The sequence below is a fragment of the Bufo gargarizans genome, chromosome 11, assembly GCF_014858855.1.
Source record: "Bufo gargarizans isolate SCDJY-AF-19 chromosome 11, ASM1485885v1, whole genome shotgun sequence".
Classification (NCBI taxonomy): domain Eukaryota; kingdom Metazoa; phylum Chordata; class Amphibia; order Anura; family Bufonidae; genus Bufo; species Bufo gargarizans.
The window spans coordinates 2,247,170-2,272,022 of NC_058090.1; positions in this window are offsets into that span (position 1 = coordinate 2,247,170).

The following is a 24,853-nucleotide window of genomic DNA, read 5'->3' on the forward strand; positions in this document are numbered from 1 at the left end:
TGAATCGGGATCGCGCTGATCCCTGCACCCTACGATTCATGCCACGTGGGAGCCGGAGCTGCCTGGCAGACGCTCCGGTGCAGTGTGGCCCCCTCTTACCTAGGGAGCCGGCACTGCCGGACGGACTTGTGAACCGAGACTGCGATGTGGCAGTCACTTACCTGATCTAGTAGCTTGCTTTGCGCAGAAACAAACTTCTAGGACCAGACGCAAACTTCACACACAGAACGAGGCCAGTGTTTGACACAACGTTCATTGAAGGAGGGGCAGAGGTGCCATGATACAGGCAACCGTGCCCCTCCCACAAATACGGGCCAATGAATTGGCCTTAACACATGTATAAATATATCAGGGGTCAGTACAGATATCTATCCCATCATGTATTTATCCCCAGGACTGTGACTGTGACGAGGGGACATCCTCTGCGTCTGGAGGAAAGAAGGTTTGTACACAAACATAGAAGAGGATTCTTTACGGTAAGAGCAGTGAGACTATGGAACTCTCTGCCTGAGGAGATGGTGATGGTGAGTACAATAAAGGAATTCAAGAGGGGCCTGGATGTATTTCTGGAGTGTAATAATATTACAGGCTATTGCTACTAGAGAGGGGTCGTTGATCCAGGGAGTTATTCTGATTGCCAGATTGGAGTCGGGAAGGAAGTTTTTATTCCCCATAAGTGGGGAAAATTGGCTTCTACCTCAGTTTTTTTTTTTTGCCTTCCTCTGGATCATCTTGCAGGATGACAGGCCGAACTGTATGGACAAATGTCTTTTTTCGGCCTTATGTACTATGTTACTATGTTACATAAAGTGACATGTCAGATTTGCAAAAAATGGCCTGGGCAGGAAGGTGAAAACAGGCCCGGGGTTGAAGGGGTTAAACATGCTGTTTGTTAACGCTGTCAAACATGCATCTACCCATAGCTATATATGTCAGTGTATATAACGTATCACTGCGACATATACTTTGATATTGCTGTCATGGCGTTCAAGAGCTTAAAGGCGTGTCTCACTTCAGTAAGTGGCATTTATCATGTAGAGAAAGTTAATACAAGGCACTTACTAATGTATTGTTATTATCCATATTGCCTCCTTTGCTGGCTGGATTCATTTTTCCATTACATTATACACTGCTTGTTTCCATGGTTACAGACCACCCTGCAATCCATCAGTTGCGGTCGCACTTGCGCAATATAGGAAAAAGCACTACCCTATGTGCGCTCCTATGGTCCCGGCCACCCGAGAGGCTGTTGCTTTTTCATATAGTGTGCAAGCACGACTATAGATTGCAGGGTGGCCTGTAACCATGGAAACGAGCAGTGTATAATGTGATGGAAAAATGAATCCAGCCAGCAAAGGAGGTAATATGGATAATAACAATATATTAGTAAGTGGCTTGTATTAACTTTCTCTACATGATAAATGCCACTTACTGAAGTGAGACACCCCTTTAAATGGTAGGAGGGGAGAGAAAGAGCAAATTTTTTTTTTTATGTAAAGAATAAATGATGAAAAGATATAACAAATCTGAGTCCTATGAGACCTGAGAAGACCATACACCATTTTCAAGCTAATTCGTGTAACTTTGATTTGTGTAGAATTGATTCGGCACAAATCAATTTTTTTTAAAGGGAACCTGTCACCTCGAAAAGTGATATAAAACTGCCAGCATTACCTTATAGCAGCCCCCAGTCTGTTATTGATCATGTGCGTGAGCCAGAAATTCGATAATCCATACTTGAGAAAAACGCTTTTTTAATCTCCATGAGCGCTCTGTTTCCCGTGAGCTTGAAGTCAAGGGGGCAGCGGCCTCCTTGCTTCAAATCAAGCAAAGCCCGCCTCTTACCCGTCCCCTCTTGACTGTGATTTACATATTTTCTATTCCTTGGGATCGATCAAGTCTGGCGCCTGCGCGGTGCACCCCTTGAGACTGCACGATCCTGTCTCGGGCTCCCGCAGTCAGCCAGGCATAATTTTCTCACTGCAAGTGCGCCGGCTAGATTTGACTTGCACACGCGTGCGCCGGCAAGAATCTGTGTGCACGCTCGCGGCGGCGAGGTATATTCACAGCGCGAGCATGATCACTGGCTTGAGTTCTCCTGCAGCCATTAATCACGCCTGCGCTGTGAATATACCTCTCCGGCGCATGTGCAGTGAGAAAATTATGTCTGGCTGACTGTGGGAGCACGAGACGGGATCGTGCAGTCTCAAGGGGTGCACCGCGCAGGCGCCAGACTTGATCGATCCCAAGGAATAGAAAATATGTAAATCACAGTCAAGAGGGGACGGGTAAGAGGCGGGCTTTGCTTGATTTGAAGCAAGGAGGCCGCTGCCCCCTTGACTTCAAGCTCACGGGAAACAGAGCGCTCATGGAGATTAAAAAAGCGTTTTTCTCAAGTATGGATTATCGAATTTCTGGCTCACGCACATGATCAATAACAGACTGGGGGCTGCTATAAGGTAATGCTGGCAGTTTTATATCACTTTTCGAGGTGACAGGTTCCCTTTAAAGATTAGACAAATCTGACTCAAAGCGAATATAAAGAAGTTCGCTCCTGTCTACCTTTTAGTATTCTGATTGTATTTGCTATGTTTTTCACAGGCCAGGGAATATATCCCGGCAATCACGCCTTGGACAAGTGTTCACGAATAAGTCCTCACTTTTAGAGGGAACCTGTCATGTTGAACATGGTATTTGAGATGAAGGTATACAGCAGGAGGAGCTAAGCAGATTGATAAATAGTTTTGGGGGGGGAAAAAAGATTCAGTTAGGCTTGTAAGTTTTCATTTAAATTCCTGCTCAGTCTGGTCATTGAAGTCCAGGAGTCGGTCCTATCAGTGATTGACAGAATGCCGTCTATGACGGTGAATACAGAGAGAGCTGTCAATCACTGATATGACCGCCTCCTTGACTCCAAAGCCCAGAATGAGCAGGAATGTAAATCAATGAAATCCATGTTATACTGAATCTTTTTCCATAAATCTATATATCGATCTGCTCAGCTCCTCCTGCTCTATAACAGACTGCCTGCAGATTGCACTGCATTTTCATGGTGATAGGTTCTCTTTAATACTCAGAGGAATGTGACAGAGCTTCAGAACTCCTTGAAATTGTTGTTACATAAAAAGATGAAAATTTTGTGGAATAAGGTCTTCCCGGAAAAGTATGCCCAGTGGGTCTCATCCCTAGAGGATTACAGTATGTATACATGTCTTTCCTTCCTTCCCTGTTGATGATGTGTTTTTTATGGATAAGTAGGAGGATTTTTGTACCAGCAGTTTGTTAAACTTTATGGAACTGTTGATTGGCCTTGCAAACCCTTGAAAAAGATTTTGAGAGCATACAGAATCAACTGAAATGTGATCAGCTGATTGATGGACTTCCTTAAATAAAAAATAAAAAAATGAGAGCAACAATTTGATAGCTCCCCAATCCTTCCCCAGGCAATGGCTGATGGTCCCTGGGTATTTAAGGCACCCTCTTCAGGCAGAGGGGTCCTGAGTTTTAGTTTCTCTTGTGAACCGCAAACGTGTTTGATAGTTTAGTTCTCTTGTGATTTACCTGAGTTTATCTTGTTTTTTCATGCCTGTGTTACTGCCATGCTCCGAGTTCTGTTTCATCCTGCCTGAGTACTCCTACACTTTCAAGTCCCAGTTCAGTTCATGTTTCAGTTAGCCGAGTCTGTCTTTGTGCTCCAGTGCAGTTCCTAGCCTGCCTACCTTGTGTGTGCCTCTCCACTAACCTGTCTGCAAGTCTTTCCTGTGTCTACATTACCTGTGTACTGCCTGGATGTCTAAAACCAGTATTTAAGCCTTGGTGCCTGTTCAGGCTGTACATGCAGTTTTCCTGTCTTTTTGGTTCTATATCCAGAGCTTCGGTGCTTGCACCAGAGTCCCTGACCCCAGTGAGTCAGCTGCTATCTACACTAGGATAATCCCAGAAGGAAGCAGTCTGGTTTCTAAGAACTGGCAAGTGCCAGAATAATGCCCTTAGGGTGAGCACTAAACCAGTCTGATTGGTTGGCACAGTGGGTTCATACTTGCTGATCCATTACAATGTCTCAGAAGAACAGTGACCTGAAGGTAATTAATTCATCTACTCATCAGTTTTCTCAGTCAGATTTGTCCATGTTACAGAAGGGTTTAGCTGTAAAAGAACTGTATATTTGCCTGTTGTTTGATTTACAAAAATGGTTTGATAGGGATGAAGGGCATACATAGAAATCTTGGTGCCGCATAGCAAAACTCCGTATTGCACAAATATCAAGTATGTATATATATATGTATATATATATATATAATCGGAAACGGACAGCAACTCCAATGATACCAAAAATATTTATTGGGCCACAGTGGCACAGTGGCCCAATAAATATTTTTGGTATCATTGGAGTTGCTGTCCGTTTCCGATTATATGCAAGGGTAAGCAGTGAATTCCCTGGACATAGCACCCGGTCTAAATGGTGTGAATTGGTGCTGCCATACGTTTCTTTTTATATATACAGACGTGGACAAAATTGTTGGTACCCTTTGGTCAATGAAAGAAAAAGTCACAATGGTCACAGAAATAACTTTAATCTGACAAAAGTAATAATAAATTAAAATTCTATAAATGTTAACCAATGAAAGTCAGACATTGTTTTTCAACCATGCTTCAACAGAATTATGTAAAAAAATAAACTCATGAAACAGGCATGGACAAAAATGATGGTACCCCTAGAAAACACAGAACATAATGTGACCAAAGGGACATGTTAATTCAAGGTGTGTCCACTAATTAGCATCACAGGTGTCTACAACCTTGTAATCAGCCATTGGGCCTATATATGGCTCCAGGTAATCACTGTGTTGTTTGGTGATATGGTGTGTACCACACTCGACATGGACCAGAGGAAGCAAAGGAAAGAGCTGTCTCAAGAGATCAGAAAGAAAATTATAGACAAGCATGTTAAAGGTAAAGGCTATAAGACCATCTCCAAGCAACTAGATGTTCCTGTGAGTACAGTTGCACATATTATTCATAAGTTTAAGATCCATGGGACTGTAGCCAACCTCCCTGGACGTGGCCGCAGGAGGAAAATTGATGACAAATCTAAGAGACGGATAATCCGAATGGTAACAAAAGAGCCTAGAAAGACTTCTAAAGAGATTCAAGGTGAACTTCATGCTCAAGGAACATCAGTGTCAGATCGCACCATCCGTCGTTGTTTGAGCCAAAGTGGACTACATGGGAGACGACCAAGGAGGACACCATTGTTGAAAACGAATCATAAAAAAGCAAGACTGGAATATGCCAAACTACATGTTGACAAGCCACAAAGCTTCTGGGAGAATGTCCTGTGGACAGATGAGACAAAAATCGAAGTTTTTGCCAAGGCACATCAGCTGTATGTTCACAGACGAAAAAATGAAGCATATCAAGAAAAGAACACTGTCCCTACTGTGAAACATGGAGGAGGCTCTGTTATGTTCTGGGGCTGCTTTGCTGCGTCTGGCACAGGGTGTCTTGAATCTGTGCAGGGTACAATGAAATCTCAAGACTATCAAGGAATTCTAGAGAGAAATGTACTAGCCAGTGTCAGAAAGCTTGGTCTCAGTCGCAGGTCATGGGTCTTGCAACAGGACAATGACCCAAAACACACCGCTAAAAACACCCAAGAATGGCTAAGAGGAAAAAATTGGACTATTCTAAAGTGGCCTTCTATGAGCCCTGACCTCAATCCTATTGAGCATCTTTGGAAGGAGCTGAAACATGCAGTCTGGAAAAGGCACCCTTCAAACCGGACACAACTGGAGCAGTTTGCTCATGAGGAGTGGGCCAAAATACCTGCTGAGAGGTGCAGATGTCTCATTGACAGTTACAGGAAGCGTTTGATTGCAGTGATTGCCTCAAAAGGTTGCGCAACAAAATATTAAGTTAGGGGTACCATCATTTTTGTCCATGCCTGTTTCATGAGTTTATTTTTTTACATAATTCTGTTGAAGCATGGTTGAAAAACAATGTCTGACTTTCATTGGTTAACATTTATAGAATTTTAATTTATTATTACTTTTGTCAGATTAAAGTTATTTCTGTGACCATTGTGACTTTTTCTTTCATTGACCAAAGGGTACCAACAATTTTGTCCACGTCTGTATATATATATATATATATATATATATATATATATATATATGTAGAAAACGGGACAGCACTCCAAGACTTGAAAAGAACGGAAATCTTTATTCACCCATGTGAAAAATAATTGCAACGTTTCAGCTCACAACTGAGCCTTTCTCAAGCAAAGAAACACAAGCCTGTGCATGTCTTATACAGCATTCTCAAAAATCAGGTAACCAATGAATTTTACAGATCAAAAACATGTGACTGTTCAACATGTGAAACTAATTGACCTCATTAGGTCATGTGAACAATTACATATGCAAAGTATCCTACTACTGAATACATGGAGCTGTGTCCATTAGTATTGCATCCAAACTTTTAACATTTGAATAGTGCATTTAACAAAGTGCATATGTGCATGAATAAAGTGCATAAAAATACAAAAGAGATAAATCATATATTAATGTTTAAAATCATACACCACGGAGACTGGGGGAAAACAGTGAAAGTTTGACCATGTCCGACAAAATCGCATGTCCATGTGAATACTGGCCAAGAACAGCACTGTTAACTAATACTGCCAATACCACAAAATGTCAAAGACAGACCTCTGTCTCCACCATGCGCTCGCAACTCAGCTCCATTACATCATCAGCAACCAGATTTCATAATGTTGCTGTGTGGGGGGCTATTGCACGCGCATAATGTGACATTATTTCAAGGAATCGTCTCAGTTTGGAATCAGGCACTTATCACTGTATCAACCTCACTGTCTGGGCCCATCGGAAAGGGATCCAACCTCCCGGGTGGATCAACCCCTCCAAAATTATGGTCAGGTAAGGGGGACATCACACGTGAGTGTAGTGTACCCCGAACCGTCTCATTGTTTCGGTCCATAGACAGTGTAATGGGGATCTCCCATATAGACCACTTAGTAGCAGAGATTAATTTTGACACAGCGTGGATACAGTAACAGAGGAAAATCTATCCAGTTAATTTTATACACATAGAACATCGCGAGCTGTCACATGTGTCCGAACTTCTATGTTCACTATTTCCGCATCAGTCTGCATGGTGTCTGAAAGACAAAAAGAGAAAATTACTCGTATGCTTGTGAATCTTATCTAAATACCACCTTCACAACAGGGATCATGCCAGAGAACATAAGTTATGGGGTATCAGGCAAACAGTCATCTAAATACATCCAGGATTATATTCCACATTTAACCCTTTAGGTTTTAGGCTATCAAGAGTGTAAATCCACCACATTTCTTTATTTTTCAATATTTTTAATCGATTACCCCCTCTCCTGGGGGGAGGTACATGGTCTACAATCCAGCATGTTAATTCACGTTCTGTGTGTTTCTGCTCAGAAAAATGCTTCGGTACTGGTAGATCACGCCGTTTTTGACGTATTGAGAATCTATGATTATTCAGCCTGGTTTTCAAGTCAGTTGAGGTTTCTCCCACATATAAAATATTACATGGGCAGGTTAACACATAAATTACAAAATTTGAATTACACGTCAAATGAAAGTTGATAGGGTAAGTTCTGCCAGTGGCAGGATGTGTGAAGCTGCGTCCCTTGCCAATGTATTTGCAATTTACGCAGCTTAAACACGGAAAACTGCCCAATCCATATTTTGTCAATTTCATTTGACGTGTTCGCTGCTTTGTACCACAATCCGCTCTTACCAATTGATCTTTCAGACTGCTAGCTCTCCGGTATGAAAACAGGGGAGGCAGTCTGAATTCTTGAATATCACTGAAAGTATTTCCCAGTATACTCCAATGCTTTTTAATAATCTTACTGATAGCTGCACTTTCCTCTGTGTGTATGGAAATAAAAGGAATCCGACGTTGGGGATTTTCTTTGTCTTTCCTCACTAAAGTCAACCCTCTATCCGTCTCCGAGGCCTTCTGCTTGTGTGTGCGTAGCAACATTGGCGGATAGCCCCTATCTTCAAACTTCCTTGACATTTCTTCAAGGGCCTCCGTCAAATTGCTATCCTCTGACGTTATCCTCCGTACCCGCAAAAATTGCGAGTACGGTAAATGCCTGACCATATTTTTGGGATGATTACTGTCATATCTTAATATGGTGTTCTTGTCAGTGGGCTTAGTGTATAATTTAGTGAGGAATTTTTCCCCAGACCAAACGACCGTGGTATCAAGGAACTGTACCTCCGTATGTGAAAAAATCAATGTGAATTGAAGATCACTATTTTTACTGTTTAAATACATATGGAAGTCAACCAGTTCCTTCTCCGTGCCGGTCCAAATGAGGAAGACGTCATCGATATAACGCCACCACCGCAGCACATGTCTGAAGTGGTGTTAAACTGTCATGGAACCATGAACCAGACGTACAACAAGAGATAAGTGGAAAATAAGAAGGTTTTATTGAAGAGCAAGCCGTAAGCAAAGTCCAAACGGATGGCTAAACCGAAGCAGGGTCTTGCGGAGACAGAGGTCAGGAACCAGAAGGGTAGTCAGACGAAGCCAGGATCAGGAACCAACGGGGTAGTCAGACGAAGCCGGGATCAGGAACCAACGGGGTAGTCAGACGAGGCCAGGATCAGGAACCAGAAGCAGCAGCAGTCTTGGAAGCATGTGAACACAGGAGGACCAAGCAAGGAACTGAAGCCACAGACCTCCTATATATATGAGCTGGGCATCCAGCTCCTCCCAGTGGGAAGGAGGAGCCGCAGGGTGGGAGGCTACAAGAAAACCCAGAAACCAAGATGGCCGCCAGCACATGTCAAACGAAGGGAACAGCAAGGAGGTAAGACCATGACAGTACCTCCCCCTCAAGGGCCCCTCCTCCGCGGAGTAAGGAACGGTTTCTGAGGGAAGCGTGCGTGGAAGGCTCGGAGCAAGACAGGAGCATGGACATCTGCGGAGGGAACCCAGGAACGCTCCTCTGGACCATAACCACGCCAATGGACCAAAAACTGCACCCGGCCGCGGACCCGGCGTGAGTCCAGGATATTGCTCACCTCATACTCCTCACGATTGCCCACTTGGACCGGACGAGGCCGAGGAATCGAGGAAGTGAAACGATTACACACCAGTGGCTTCAACAGGGAGACATGAAACACGTTGGAGATCCGCATGCCAGGAGGAAGCGCAAGGGCATAGGCTACCGGGTTTACCCTGCGAAGCACTCGGAAGGGACCAACAAAGCGAGGCGCCAGCTTGGGAGTGGGCACTCGAAGGTTGAGGTTGCGGGTGGACAACCATACGCGGTCTCCGACCTGGTAGGAAGGAGCGGGCGCTCGTCTGCGATCAGCCTGGAGTTTCTGGCGCTGCGCAGAGACCTCAAGGGACCTCTGGATCTGTACTCAAGAAGCACGTAGGACGGAAAGGTGATCCTCCACAGCCGGAATATCCTGGGGAGAGAATACCTCCGGTAATACGGCAGGTTGGAACCCATAATTGGCCATGAAGGGAGACGTCCCAGAGGAAGAGTTCACCGCCGTGTTCCTGGCAAACTCAGCCCAAGGCAGGAGGTCAACCCAATTGTCTTGGTGATCGGAGACATAGCAACGAAGGAATTGCTCCAAGGCCTGATTGGATCGTTCTGCGGCCCCATTGGACTGAGGGTGGTAGGCCGAGGAGAAAGAGAGATGAATCCCCAACTGGGAGCAAAAGGCGCGCCAGAACCTGGACACAAACTGACTCCCCCGATCCGACACAATCTCCTTGGGCAAACCGTGCAACCGGAAGACCTCCCTGGCAAAAATCGAGGCCAACTCTTGTGCAGAGGGTAACTTCTTGAGAGGAACACAGTGGCACATTTTGGAAAACCGATCCACTATCATGAGAATGACCGTATGGCCTCGGGATGCAGGGAGGTCCACAATGAAATCCATCCCCAGGTGTGACCATGGACGCTCCCCGGTGGCTATGGGTTGCAAAAGGCCCAACGGAAGGTGCCGAGGGGACTTACTCTGGGCACAAACGGAGCATGCCGCTACATATGCGGCGATGTCGGAACATAGGGAAGGCCACCAGAACAGACGTGAAACAGCCCAGGACAGCTGATTCTTTCCAGGATGCCCCGCGGCCTTGGAGTTATGGTAGGTTCGCAACAACCGAGTGCGCAACTCCTCAGGCACAAAACACCTGCCGTTGGGTCTCCCAGAGGGAGCACCAGATTGAGCCGCCAAAATCTGCTCACCCAGGGGAGAGGTCAGGCTGGTGCGAATGGCGGCCAGGATCTGATTCGGAGGTATGACCGAAGTCGGAATCGACTCCTCCCCGGACAGCTCGGAGTACTGCCGTGATAAGGCATCCGCTCTGATGTTCTTGGAACCGGGTAGGTAGGAGACCACGTAATTAAAACGTGACAAGAACAGAGCCCATCTGGCCTGACGTGGTGTCAATCTCTTGGCCTCAGAGAGGTAGGTCAGATTCTTGTGGTCCGTCAGGATGAGAACCGGAACCACCGAGCCCTCGAGCAAGTGCCTCCATTCTTTAAGGGCCTGCACGATGGCCAATAACTCCCTGTCACCAATCTGATAGTTGCACTCCGCGGAAGACAGTTTCCGGGAGTAAAACCCACAAGGAAGCAGAGGACCCTCCGGTGTTCTACGCTGAGACAGGAGGGCGCCTACTCCCGTCTCAGACGCGTCCACCTCCAGGACAAACGGCAACCCAGGGTTGGGATGCGACAGAATCGGAGCCGACACAAAGGCGGACTTTAGAGCCTCAAAAGCTCGGATGGCCTCGGGCGGCCAGACCTGGGGATTGCTGCCCTTCCTGGTCAGATCCGTGAGAGGCTTGGCTAGCATGGAAAAGTCCCTGATGAACTTCCGATAATAATTGGCGAAGCCCAAAAAGCGCTGCAGGGCACGAAGACCACTGGGCTGGGGCCACTGTAAGACAGCCGAAACCTTCTCAGGATCCATGGAGAACCCCTCAGCGGAAATGATGTAACCTAAGAAGGTTACCTGGGATCGGTGAAATTCGCATTTCTCAAGCTTACCGAACAGCTTGTTCTCTCGTAACCGTTGCAACACTCGTCTGACATCCAGAACGTGGGCCTCCATGGATTCAGAATATACCAAGATGTCATCCAAATAGACCACCACACACTGCTGCAACAGGTCACGGAAAACATCGTTGATGAATTCCTGGAAGACTGCGGGCGCATTGCACAACCCAAAGGGCATAACCAAGGATTCATAATGACCGGTCCTGGTGTTAAACGCGGTCTTCCACTCATCGCCCGCCTTGATCCTTACCAGGTTATATGCCGCCCTCAGGTCGAGTTTGGTAAAGACCGTGGCCCCTTTGAGGCGATCGAACAGCTCGGAAATCAAGGGTATCGGGTAAGCGTTCTTTATCGTGATGCGATTGAGACCCCTGTAATCGATGCAAGGCCTCAATTCACCGCCCTTCTTTTTCACAAAGAAAAATCCAGCCCCTGCCGGGGACGAGGATTTGCGAATGTGTCCGCGTGAAAGCGCCTCCCTCACGTACTCCTCCATGGCCTCATTCTCCGCTACCGACAGTGGATAGACTTTGCCACGAGGAGGAACGGCACCAGATTGTAACTCTATGGCACAATCGTATGGGCGGTGCGGAGGTAGGACAACCGCACGCACCTTATCGAATACATCCCGGTACTCCTCGTATTCAGGAGGCAACAGAGAGTCCGAGGAAGTACTCAGCAACTTGACAGGCCCATGGATGCAACTAGCCCCACACTGCGGTGACCACGAGAGGATCTCGGCCGATTTCCAATCGAAAGTCGGATTATGCTTCTGGAGCCAGGGGTACCCCAAGACCACCGAGTAGTGTGGAGACGAAATAACCTGGAGACAGACCGACTCTCTGTGAACGGCACCAATGGCCATCCCCACTGGAAGGGTCTCATGAGTCACGTGTGGCGGCAGAAGGGGTCTGCCGTCTATCGCCTCAAGAGCCAGTGGTGAACCTCGAGGCTGCAGAGGAATGGAATTGGCGGCAGCGAACACACTATCAATGAACAAACCACCAGCACCAGAGTCCACCAACGCCTGGGTCGTCACCGAGCCCCCGACCCAGGAGAGGACAACAGTAATCAGTGGTTTGTCAACACGGGAAACCGGGGACGAGGAGACTCCACCCAAGATCTGCCCCCGACAGGATCTCAGGTGCGAGCGTTTCCCGGACGGTTCGGGCATGCCAACCGAAAATGCCCACCGAGACCACAGTACATGCATCGGCCCTCGCGTCTCCGGAGTACCCTCTCCCCCTCGGACAGGCGAGCAAACCCCAGCTGCATGGGTTCACCCCCAGACAAGTCATCCCCAGGAGGCGTGGGAGGAGAGGGAGGCACGGGTAGGACAGCAAACGTAGGCGCCAATCTGTTAGAAGGCCTCCGCAGGCTCTCCTTAAAGGAAGGTCTCTCCCTGAGTCTGGTGTCAATCAAAATCAGGAAAGAAATAAGAGACTCGAGCTCCACTGGTAGGTCCTTAGCTGCAACCTCATCCTTCAAGGCATCCGAGAGACCATGAGAGAAAGCAGCGACCAGAGCCTCATTATTCCAGCCCACCTCTGCTGCCAGGGTACGAAACTCAATGGCATATTCAGCTACGGATCGTGAACCCTGTCTGATGGACATAAGGAGCTTCGCAGCAGAGGCAGCACGAGCCGGCACATCGAATACCTTCCGAAGAGAAGCAACAAAACCGGAAAACTCGGCAACCACCGGATTGTTGTTCTCCCATAAAGGGCTGGCCCAGGCCAAGGCCTTGTCCGAGAGCAGCGAGATCAAGAAGCCCACCTTTGATCTCTCAGTAGGAAAGGCATGTGGCAGCAACTCGAAGTAAATGCCCACCTGGTTAAGGAAACCTCGGCACTGAGTTGGCTCTCCCCCAAAGCGCTGTGGAAGGGGGGCAGAACCGGTCATACCCCGAAACACCACAGGCGCAGCAACAGGTGTCAGGGTAGACTCTGGCGCAACAACCGGAGCGGCAGTAGGAGCGGGCCCAGGAGCGACAACCGACCCATCGGCAACGGAAGCTAAATGAGCCGTGCGTTCAAGCAGGGTTTGCAACGCCACAGCGAACCGACCCAACAGGTGATCCTGCTGATCAAGTCTGGCAACCAGCGAAGGTAGCAAGGATTGCCCTGTACCGTCAGAATTCATGGCTTGGTCCTAATGTCATGGAACCATGAACCAGACGTACAACAAGAGATAAGTGGAAAATAAGAAGGTTTTATTGAAGAGCAAGCCGTAAGCAAAGTCCAAACGGATGGCTAAACCGAAGCAGGGTCTTGCGGAGACAGAGGTCAGGAACCAGAAGGGTAGTCAGACGAAGCCAGGATCAGGAACCAACGGGGTAGTCAGACGAAGCCGGGATCAGGAACCAACGGGGTAGTCAGACGAGGCCAGGATCAGGAACCAGAAGCAGCAGCAGTCTTGGAAGCATGTGAACACAGGAGGACCAAGCAAGGAACTGAAGCCACAGACCTCCTATATATATGAGCTGGGCATCCAGCTCCTCCCAGTGGGAAGGAGGAGCCGCAGGGTGGGAGGCTACAAGAAAACCCAGAAACCAAGATGGCCGCCAGCACATGTCAAACGAAGGGAACAGCAAGGAGGTAAGACCATGACAGAAACATAGATGACGTCTTCCTCAAATTTTCGCATAAAAATATTCGCGAACGTTGGGGCCACATTCGACCCCATCGCTACTCCCCTTAATTGCTTATAAAAGGAATCTTGAAACAGAAAATAATTCCAATGTAGAACAATACGCAAGAGGGATAAAATGAAATGCATGGCAGGTTCAGTCATTGAGGAGAGTTCTAACATATATTCCACAGCCGCTATGCCCAGTGTGTGATCAATTGAGGTGTAGAGAGAGACTACATCAAAAGATGCAAGAATATATGTCTGCTCTCTATCCACCTCAATTGCATTAAGTTTGCATAAAAAATTGGTCGTGTCTTGAATATATGAGACTGCCCCTGTCGCAAAATTGCGAAGTATCTTATCCAAGAATATGGCGATATTGCTGAATATTGACTCAGAACCGGATACTATCGGCCGGCCCGGGGGATCAACCAGAGATTTGTGGACCTTGGGGAGCACATACATCACTGGTGTGACTGGATGTGCCACCACAAGGTACTCACAGAGATCCTGGTCAATCACCCCCGCCGCCAATGCATCAGTAAGGCACTGTCCAATGATCCTAGCGATATCAAATTTAGGGTCATAATTAATCGGCAAATACACATTTGTGTCACTGAGCTGCCGCTCTATTTCCGCAATATACTTGTGTTTATGCAGGATGACCACCCCCCCCCCCCCCCACCCTTATCGGCAGGTTTAATTACCAAAAGGGATCATTCCTTAGTTGATCTAATGCGGCTATTTCAAACTTCGTCATATTAGGACGTGTAAATCTACCAGTGACAGATGATTTGAGAACAAATAAATCCTTTTTAACCACATTCATAAATGCCTCCAACGCTGGGTTACCACTTCAGACATGTGCTGCGGTGGTGGCGTTATATCGATGACGTCTTCCTCATTTGGACCGGCACGGAGAAGGAACTGGTTGACTTCCATATGTATGCGTCCATGGTCACACCTGGGGATGGATTTCATTGTGGACCTCCCTGCATCCCGAGGCCATACGGTCATTCTCATGATAGTGGATCGGTTTTCCAAAATGTGCCACTGTGTTCCTCTCAAGAAGTTACCCTCTGCACAAGAGTTGGCCTCGATTTTTGCCAGGGAGGTCTTCCGGTTGCACGGTTTGCCCAAGGAGATTGTGTCGGATCGGGGGAGTCAGTTTGTGTCCAGGTTCTGGCGCGCCTTTTGCTCCCAGTTGGGGATTCATCTCTCTTTCTCCTCGGCCTACCACCCTCAGTCCAATGGGGCCGCAGAACGATCCAATCAGGCCTTGGAGCAATTCCTTCGTTGCTATGTCTCCGATCACCAAGACAATTGGGTTGACCTCCTGCCTTGGGCTGAGTTTGCCAGGAACACGGCGGTGAACTCTTCCTCTGGGACGTCTCCCTTCATGGCCAATTATGGGTTCCAACCTGCCGTATTACCGGAGGTATTCTCTCCCCAGGATATTCCGGCTGTGGAGGATCACCTTTCCGTCCTACGTGCTTCTTGAGTACAGATCCAGAGGTCCCTTGAGGTCTCTGCGCAGCGCCAGAAACTCCAGGCTGATCGCAGACGAGCGCCCGCTCCTTCCTACCAGGTCGGAGACCGCGTATGGTTGTCCACCCGCAACCTCAACCTTCGAGTGCCCACTCCCAAGCTGGCGCCTCGCTTTGTTGGTCCCTTCCGAGTGCTTCGCAGGGTAAACCCGGTAGCCTATGCCCTTGCGCTTCCTCCTGGCATGCGGATCTCCAACGTGTTTCATGTCTCCCTGTTGAAGCCACTGGTGTGTAATCGTTTCACTTCCTCGATTCCTCGGCCTCGTCCGGTCCAAGTGGGCAATCGTGAGGAGTATGAGGTGAGCAATATCCTGGACTCACGCCGGGTCCGCGGCCGGGTGCAGTTTTTGGTCCATTGGCGTGGTTATGGTCCAGAGGAGCGTTCCTGGGTTCCCTCCGCAGATGTCCATGCTCCTGTCTTGCTCCGAGCCTTCCACGCACGCTTCCCTCAGAAACCGTTCCTTACTCCGCGGAGGAGGGGCCCTTGAGGGGGAGGTACTGTCATGGTCTTACCTCCTTGCTGTTCCCTTCGTTTGACATGTGCTGGCGGCCATCTTGGTTTCTGGGTTTTCTTGTAGCCTCCCACCCTGCGGCTCCTCCTTCCCACTGGGAGGAGCTGGATGCCCAGCTCATATATATAGGAGGTCTGTGGCTTCAGTTCCTTGCTTGGTCCTCCTGTGTTCACATGCTTCCAAGACTGCTGCTGCTTCTGGTTCCTGATCCTGGCCTCGTCTGACTACCCCGTTGGTTCCTGATCCCGGCTTCGTCTGACTACCCCGTTGGTTCCTGATCCTGGCTTCGTCTGACTACCCTTCTGGTTCCTGACCTCTGTCTCCGCAAGACCCTGCTTCGGTTTAGCCATCCGTTTGGACTTTGCTTACGGCTTGCTCTTCAATAAAACCTTCTTATTTTCCACTTATCTCTTGTTGTACGTCTGGTTCATGGTTCCATGACAGTTTAACACCACTTCAGACATGTGCTGCGGTGGTGGCGTTATATCGATGACGTCTTCCTCATTTGGACCGGCACGGAGAAGGAACTGGTTGACTTCCATATGTATTTAAACAGTAAAAATAGTGATCTTCAATTCACATTGATTTTTTCACATACGGAGGTACAGTTCCTTGATACCACGGTCGTTTGGTCTGGGGAAAAATTCCTCACTAAATTATACACTAAGCCCACTGACAAGAACACCATATTAAGATATGACAGTAATCATCCCAAAAATATGGTCAGGCATTTACCGTACTCGCAATTTTTGCGGGTACGGAGGATAACGTCAGAGGATAGCAATTTGACGGAGGCCCTTGAAGAAATGTCAAGGAAGTTTGAAGATAGGGGCTATCTGCCAATGTTGCTACGCACACACAAGCAGAAGGCCTCGGAGATGGATAGAGGGTTGACTTTAGTGAGGAAAGACAAAGAAAATCCCCAACGTCGGCTCCTTATATTTCCATACACACGGAGGAAAGTGCAGCTATCAGTAAGATTATTAAAAAGCATTGGAGTATACTGGGAAATACTTTCAGTGATATTCAAGAATTCAGACTGCCTCCCCTGTTTTCATACCGGAGAGCTAGCAGTCTGAAAGATCAATTGGTAAGAGCGGATTGTGGTACAAAGCAGCGAACACGTCAAATGAAATTGACAAAATATGGATTGGGCAGTTTTCCGTGTTTAAGCTGCGTAAATTGCAAATACATTGGCAAGGGACGCAGCTTCACACATCCTGCCACTGGCAGAACTTACCCTATCAACTTTCATTTGACGTGTAATTCAAATTTTGTAATTTATGTGTTAACCTGCCCATGTAATATTTTATATGTGGGAGAAACCTCAACTGACGTGAAAACCAGGCTGAATAATCATAGATTCTCAATACGTCAAAAACGGCGTGATCTACCAGTACCGAAGCATTTTTCTGAGCAGAAACACACAGAACGTGAATTAACATGCTGGATTGTAGACCATGTACCTCCCCCCAGGAGAGGGGGTAATCGATTAAAAATATTGAAAAATAAAGAAATGTGGTGGATTTACACTCTTGATAGCCTAAAACCTAAAGGGTTAAATGTGGAATATAATCCTGGATGTATTTAGATGACTGTTTGCCTGATACCCCATAACTTATGTTCTCTGGCATGATCCCTGTTGTGAAGGTGGTATTTAGATAAGATTCACAAGCATACGAGTAATTTTCTCTTTTTGTCTTTCAGACACCATGCAGACTGATGCGGAAACAGTGAACATAGAAGTTCGGACACATGTGACAGCTCGCGATGTTCTATGTGTATAAAATTAACTGGATAGATTTTCCTCTGTTACTGTATCCACGCTGTGTCAAAATTAATCTCTGCTACTAAGTGGTCTATATGGGAGATCCCCATTACACTGTCTATGGACCAAAACAATGAGACGGTTCGGGGTACACTACACTCACGTGTGATGTCCCCCTTACCTGACCATAATTTTGGAGGGGTTGATCCACCCGGGAGGTTGGATCCCTTTCCGATGGGCCCAGACAGTGAGGTTGATACAGTGATAAGTGCCTGATTCCAAACTGAGACGATTCCTTGAAATAATGCCACATTATGCGCGTGCAATAGCCCCTACACAGCAACATTATGAAATCTGGTTGCTGATGATGTAATGGAGCTGAGTTGCGAGCGCATAGTGGAGGCGGAGGTCTGTCTTTGACATTTTGGGGTATTGGCAGTATTAGTTAACAGTGCTGTTCTTGGCCAGTATTCACATGGACATGCGATTTTGTCGGACATGGTCAAACTTTCACTGTTTTCCCCCAGTCTCCGTGGTGTATGATTTTAAACATTAATATATGATTTATCTCTTTTGTATTTTTATGCACTTTATTCATGCACATATGCACTTTGTTAAATGCACTTTTCAAATGTTAAAAGTTTGGATGCAATACTAATGGACACAGCTCCATGTATTCAGTAGTAGGATACTTTGCATAAGTAATTGTTCACATGACCTAATGAGGTCAATTAGTTTCACATGTTGAATAGTCACATGTTTTTGATCTGTAAAATTCATTGGTTACCTGATTTTTGAGAATGCTGTATAAGACATGCACAGGCTTGTGTTTCTTTGCTTGAGAAAGGCTCAGTTGTGAGCTGAAACGTTGCAATTATTTTTCACATGGGTGAATAAAGATTTCCGTTCTTTTCAAGTCTTGGAGTGCTGTCCCGTTTTCTACATATATAAGAAGGTTGAAGCTCATTCCTTTGGACACAGCACCTGAGCCAGCAGACTGGTGCCGCCAAATTCTTTTTCTGGTATATATATATATATGTATGATGGTTCTTGCCGACGTATTACTATTAGTTCAAGGAAATTGTATAGCCAGGGCCGATTCTAGTATTTCTGCTGCCTGGGTGAAAATTAAAATGCCAACCATTCCCCTTTCCAAATTCTCAATTCAATCACTCCCCTAGCCCTACTGTTAAAGACATATGTGTATGGACACAGGGGTGCACCTAGCCTTTCTGCTGCCTGAGGCGGAAAATAAAATTACAATTAACCCCCCCATCCTTGTCAGTTTTCTTAACCTAACCCCTTCCCTACAGCCCTACTGTCAAATACATAGTTGAAAAACATTACATACAGAGCAACAAATCAGACAGGGTAATACAGTGCCACGTGCCTCTTACATCCAGTGATGTGTTCTCTGATGTAGATGTTCTCTTTCTTTATCTTCTCCAGTCAGACCAGACCGCCATGATTTCTTTCAGCCATCTCTTTTCTCTGCAGAGTTTGACAAACAGACATCTTAGATTCATCATTTTTTCATCATCCTTCTTCTCCTCTGGGTGCCCCAACAGTATTATCCTGCTGCCACCCCTAATACTGTGCCCACTGTGCTCCCCAATAGTATACTACAGTATATTATAGTACCATACAGATAGTCCTCCCATAGTAATCGTGCTCCTAGATTGCCCCCAATAGTAATAGTGCATCCTACAGTATCCCCAACCCCATTAGTAGTAATGCCCTCCATATTATACCGAATAATAATGCCCCAAATACCCCAATGCTAATAATGCCCCTAGTAGTAATAAAGCCTCCTATAGTGTCCTCAATAGTTATAAGGCCCCTGTAGTAGCCATAGTATTTATAAAGTCCTGCTGCAGTGCCACCTGTGGAATGCCTCCTCTGTATTATATATAATGCTCCTCTCTGTAGTACATTGCCACCTTTATTATAATACCTCCTTTACTGCCAGTACATAAATACCCCCTATAGTATATACAGTACCCCCCTCTGTCATATACAGGTCCTTTTAAAAAAATTAGCATATTGTGATAAAGTTCATTATTTTCTGTAATGTACTGATAAACATTAGACTTTCATATATTTTAGATTCATTACACACCAACTGAAGTAGTTCAAGCCTTTTATTGTTTTAATATTGATGATTTTGGCATACAGCTCATGAAAACCCAAATTTCCTATCTCAAAATATTAGCATATTTCATCCGACCAATAAAAGAAAAGTGTTTTTAATACAAAAAAAGTCAACCTTCAAATAATTATGTTCAGTTATGCACTCAATACTTGGTCGGGAATCCTTTTGCAGAAATGACTGCTTCAATGCGGCGTGGCATGGAGGCAATCAGCCTGTGGCACTGCTGAGGTGTTATGGAGGCCCAGGATGCTTCGATAGCGGCCTTAAGCTCATCCAGAGTGTTGGGTCTTGCGTCTCTCAAGTTTCTCTTCCCAATATCCCACAGATTCTCTATGGGGTTCAGGTCAGGAGAGTTGGCAGGCCAATTGAGCCCAGTAATACCATGGTCAGTAAACCATTTACCAGTGGTTTTGGCACTGTGAGCAGGTGCCAGGTTGTGCTGAAAAATGAAATCTTCATCTCCATAAAGCTTTTCAGCAGATGGAAGCATGAAGTGCTCCAAAATCTGATAGCTAGCTGCATTGACCCTGCCCTTGATAAAACACAGTGGACCAACACCAGCAGCTGACATGGCACCCCAGACCATCACTGACTGTGGGTACTTGACACTGGACTTCAGGCATTTTGGCATTTCCCTCTCCCCAGTCTTCCTCCAGACTCTGGCACCTTGATTTCCGAATGACATGCAACAGTCCAGTGCTGCTTCTCTGTAGCCCAGGTCAGGCGCTTCTGCCGCTGTTTCTGGTTCAAAAGTGTCTTGACCTGGGGAATGCGGCACCTGTAGCCCATTTCCTGCACACGCCTGTACACGGTGGCTCTGGATGTTTCTACTCCAGACTCAGTCCACTGCTTCCGCAGGTCCTCCAAGGTCTGGAATCGGTCCTTCTCCACAATCTTCCTCAGGGTCCGGTCACCTCTTCTCGTTGTGCAGCGTTTTCTGCCACACTTTTTCCTTCCCACAGACTTCCCACTGAGGTGCCTGGATACAGCACTCTGGGAACAGCCTATTCGTTCAGAAATTTCTTTCTGTGTCTTACCCTCTTGCTTGAGGGTGTCAATGATGGCCTTCTGGACAGCAGTCAGGTCGGCAGTCTTACCCATGATTGCGGTTTTGAGTAATGAACCAGGCTGGGAGTTTTTAAAAGCTTCAGGAATCTTTTGCAGGTGTTTAGAGTTAATTAGTTGATTCAGATGATTAGGTTAATAGCTCGTTTAGAGAACCTTTTCATGATATGCTAATTTTTTTAGATAGGAATTTGGGGTTTTCATGAGCTGTATGCCAAAATCATCAATATTAAAACAATAAAAGGCTTGAACTACTTTAGTTGGTGTGTAATGAATCTAAAATATATGAAAGTCTAATGTTTATCAGTACATTACAGAAAATAATAAACTTTATCACAATATGCTAATTTTTTGAAAAGGACCTGTATACAATGCCCACCTCTGTAATATATAGAATACCCCCTATATTATATACAGTACTCCCCTCTGTCATATATACAATGCCCACCTCTGTGGAATGCCTCCTCTGCATTATATATAATGCTCCTCTGTAGTACATAAAATGTCCCCTTCGGTAGAATTCTCCCTGTGTAGTATATAGAGTGCGCCCCTCTGTAGAATGGCCCCCTCTGTATTATTTACAATGGCACTACTCAGTAGTATGCAGAATTCCCCCCTGTGAAGTATATAGTAAATATTATGTTCTCCATCAACCCCCGTTCGGCCTGCATACATACATACATTTACTTATCACCTGTATTCTGCTCTCCGCCGCTGTCCGCCAGAAGTCTTGGTGATGTCATTGCAATCTCCTGCGCCGTTCTATTGCCTCATACATACCCCCTTGTAATGCCCCCAGTTGAGCTAATGTTCCCATAATGTGCCAATATAAAATATTCCTTCTCAGTGCCCCCATAGATGACCCCATAGTGCTCCTCTCCCTCCTTCCCCATAGTACCCACCATAATGTGTCCAAGTATAAAATGCCCCTATATAGAGCCCCCATATAAAATACCCCTTCTTTTTAGACTCAGTAGATGCCCCCGTAGTGCCACCCAATAATGTGCCAGTAATAAGTGCCCCAATAGATGCTCCCAATCATGTGCCAGTAAGATGTGCCCCCATAGATGCCCCCTAATCATGTGCCAGTAATAAGAGCCCCCATAGATGCCCCCCAATCATGTGCCAGTAATAAGAGCCCCCCACCATAATGTGCCAGTAGCCAAAATGCCCCCCCTATCATGTACCAGTAGCCCCCTTATGTGCCAGTCGCCCCCCCTATCATTTGCCAGTAGCACCCCTATCAAGTGCTAGTAGCCCCCCTTATGTGCCAGTAGCCCCCCTCCCTTATGTGCCAGTAGAATCCTATCATGTGCCAGTAGCCCCCTTTATTTGCCAGTAGCCCTGTATCATGTGCCAGTAGCCCCCCTTATATGCCACTAACCCCTCTTATGTGCCAGTAGCCCCCCTTGTGTGCCAGTAGCCCCCCCTTATGTGCCAGTAGCCTCCTATCATGTGTCAGTAGCCCCCCTTATGTGCCAGTAGCCCCCCTTATGTGCCAGTAGCCCCCCTTATGTTCCAATAGCCTCCTATCATGTGCCAGTAGCCCTCCTTATGTGCCAGTAGCCCCCCTTATGTACCAGTAGTCCTCCTTATGTGCCAGTAGTCCCCCTTATGTGCCAGTAGAAATGTCGCGAACATAAAATTTTCCGTTCACGAGCGGCGAACGCAAATTTTTGCAAATGTTCACGAACGGGCGAATCGGGTGAACCGCCATTGACTTCAATAGGCAGGCGAATTTTAAAACCCACAGGGACTCTTTCTAGCCACAGTAGTGATGGAAAAGTTGTTTCAAGGGGACTACCACCTGGACTGTGGCATGCCAGATGGGGATCCATGGCAAAACTCCCATGGAAAATTACATAGTTGATGCAGAGTTGGGTTTTAAACCATAAAGGGCATAAATCACCTAACAATCCTAAAATATTTTGAACAACGTGGTTTAAAACATCTAGTCTGTGTATACGATCAGTTATGATGTTGTATCGATCAGGTAGTGTAAGGGTTACGCCCGCTTCACAGACATTGACAGACCAAACTCCCCTTTTAATGCACCGCAAACAACTGCAAACAGTCCATTTACCCAACCGCAAACTCCCCATTTGCACAAGGTTGGATACCAAGCTAGCCATGTTCCATTGATGTCATTGAAGGTTTCTTCCTCCACCCAGCCACGTACAACACCAAGGGTCCCCGAAAGGTGAATTAAATTGATTTGGTTTAAAAAACGCTGGCTCCCTCCCCTTTGTTTGAATCCACGGTCACTGTGTCTGCGCCGTGCAATTTACTCTCACACCCAATATGAGTGTTATTTTCTGTAGTTCTCTTCTCATCAGTTTAATCCCTGTTACTGTCACGGCCTATGATGTGTTTTGTGACACTTTCCTTCACTTGGTTGCCCGTGGAAACGTGTGGTGTTGTGTACATGTGGTGGCAGTGTCTCAGCCCTATGGCTGATCCCCAGGACATGGTTGCCACGCATGCCGTTGCCGGCGGCAACAGGTGAAGTGTATGTTTATGTGTGTACTTCCCCTTTAAGTGGCCGTCTTCCCTTGCCTTGTGTTGGAAGGGTTAACTCCCTTCTGTGTGTGTGATCACCTGGTGTGTCTGAGTGTGGGTGTGGCTACTTTGGGCTATAAAGCTTCTGCTGTTTTCAGCTTTCAGCTGTTTTCATGCTTGCTGAAGACATCCTCCTGTTATACCATCTGCCAGTGGGGGCCACCCTTGTGGTCATAAGCTTCATGTATGGTGTTTAGTAGATGCCTCTTTGGTCTTTATTTATTGCAGCATATGGTTTCCTGGTTTCCCATGTGATGTGTGTTGTGTGCTGTGTCTCTTGTGTTGTTGTGGACAGCAGCACTTATACATGGGTTCCAGGCTCTGTGTCGGTGGCAGGTAGGTGAGGTACTAGTCTCACTTACCTGCCATTGCCATATGTCTGTTTCTGCTTGCCCTGTCTTTATAGCTTGTCCAGTGAGACTCCTGTTGCTCCGTGTCTAGGAGGAACAGGTCGTCTTACCCTGCTCCTAGTCCAGGGCCACCCTGAGGGCTAGCAGGAATATCAGGTTCCGGAGTATGAGCCCTCCTACCATCAGGGTCGGCTCATACAGGCTAGGAGACAGGGTCAGAATTAGGGATTGTTAGGAGGTGACCTGCTCCCTGATTCCTGTCCTGGCCATGCTCTGACCTTCCACCTTCTGATACCGCACGGCTGAGGGTTTTCCCCATCCTCAGCCGTGACAGTTACATCCCCAATCTGGGGTCCATTTATTGAATTGATTTTTCGAACGGGGAGATGGTTAAAAAAACGCTGGCTCCCTCCCCTTTGTTTTAATCCTTGTCACTGCGTCTGCGCCGTGCAATTTACTGTCACACCCGATATGAGTGGTATTTTCTGTAGTACTATTCTCATCAGTTTAATCCCTGTTACGTCCCCAATCTGGGGTCCATTTATTGAATTGATTTTTCGAACGGGGAGACGGTTAAAAAAACGCTGGCTCCCTCCCCTTTGTTTTAATCCACGGTCACTGCGTCTGCTCCGTGCAATTTACTGTCACACCCGATATGAGTGGTATTTTCTGTAGTACTATTCTCATCAGCTTAATCCCTGTTATGTCCCCAATCTGGGGTCCATTTATTGAATAAATTTTTCGAACGGGGAGATGGTTAAAAAAAACGCTGGCTCCCTCCCCTTTGTTTTAATCCACGGTCACTGCGCCTGCGCTGTGCAATTTACTGTCACACCCGATATGAGTGTAATTTTCTGTAGTTCTTTTCTCATCAGTTTAATCCCTGTTACGTCCCCAATCTGGGATTGCCTTTTGTGAAAAAAAAAATTTGGCCGGGTACCTTCGACTGCCTTCACAGTGACAGACCAAACTCTGATACACCAAACTGAATTGATTTTAGGAACAGGGAGATGGAAAAAGCAGCTTGGTCGATCCTCCTACTTCCAAGTCGGGGCACTGCGTGTGCAAGGAGCAATGTGCTGTGACACCCTATATGAGTGGTGTCTTAACTAGTACTATTCCTATCAGTTTAATCCCTGTTACGTCCCATATCAGGGATTGCCTTTTG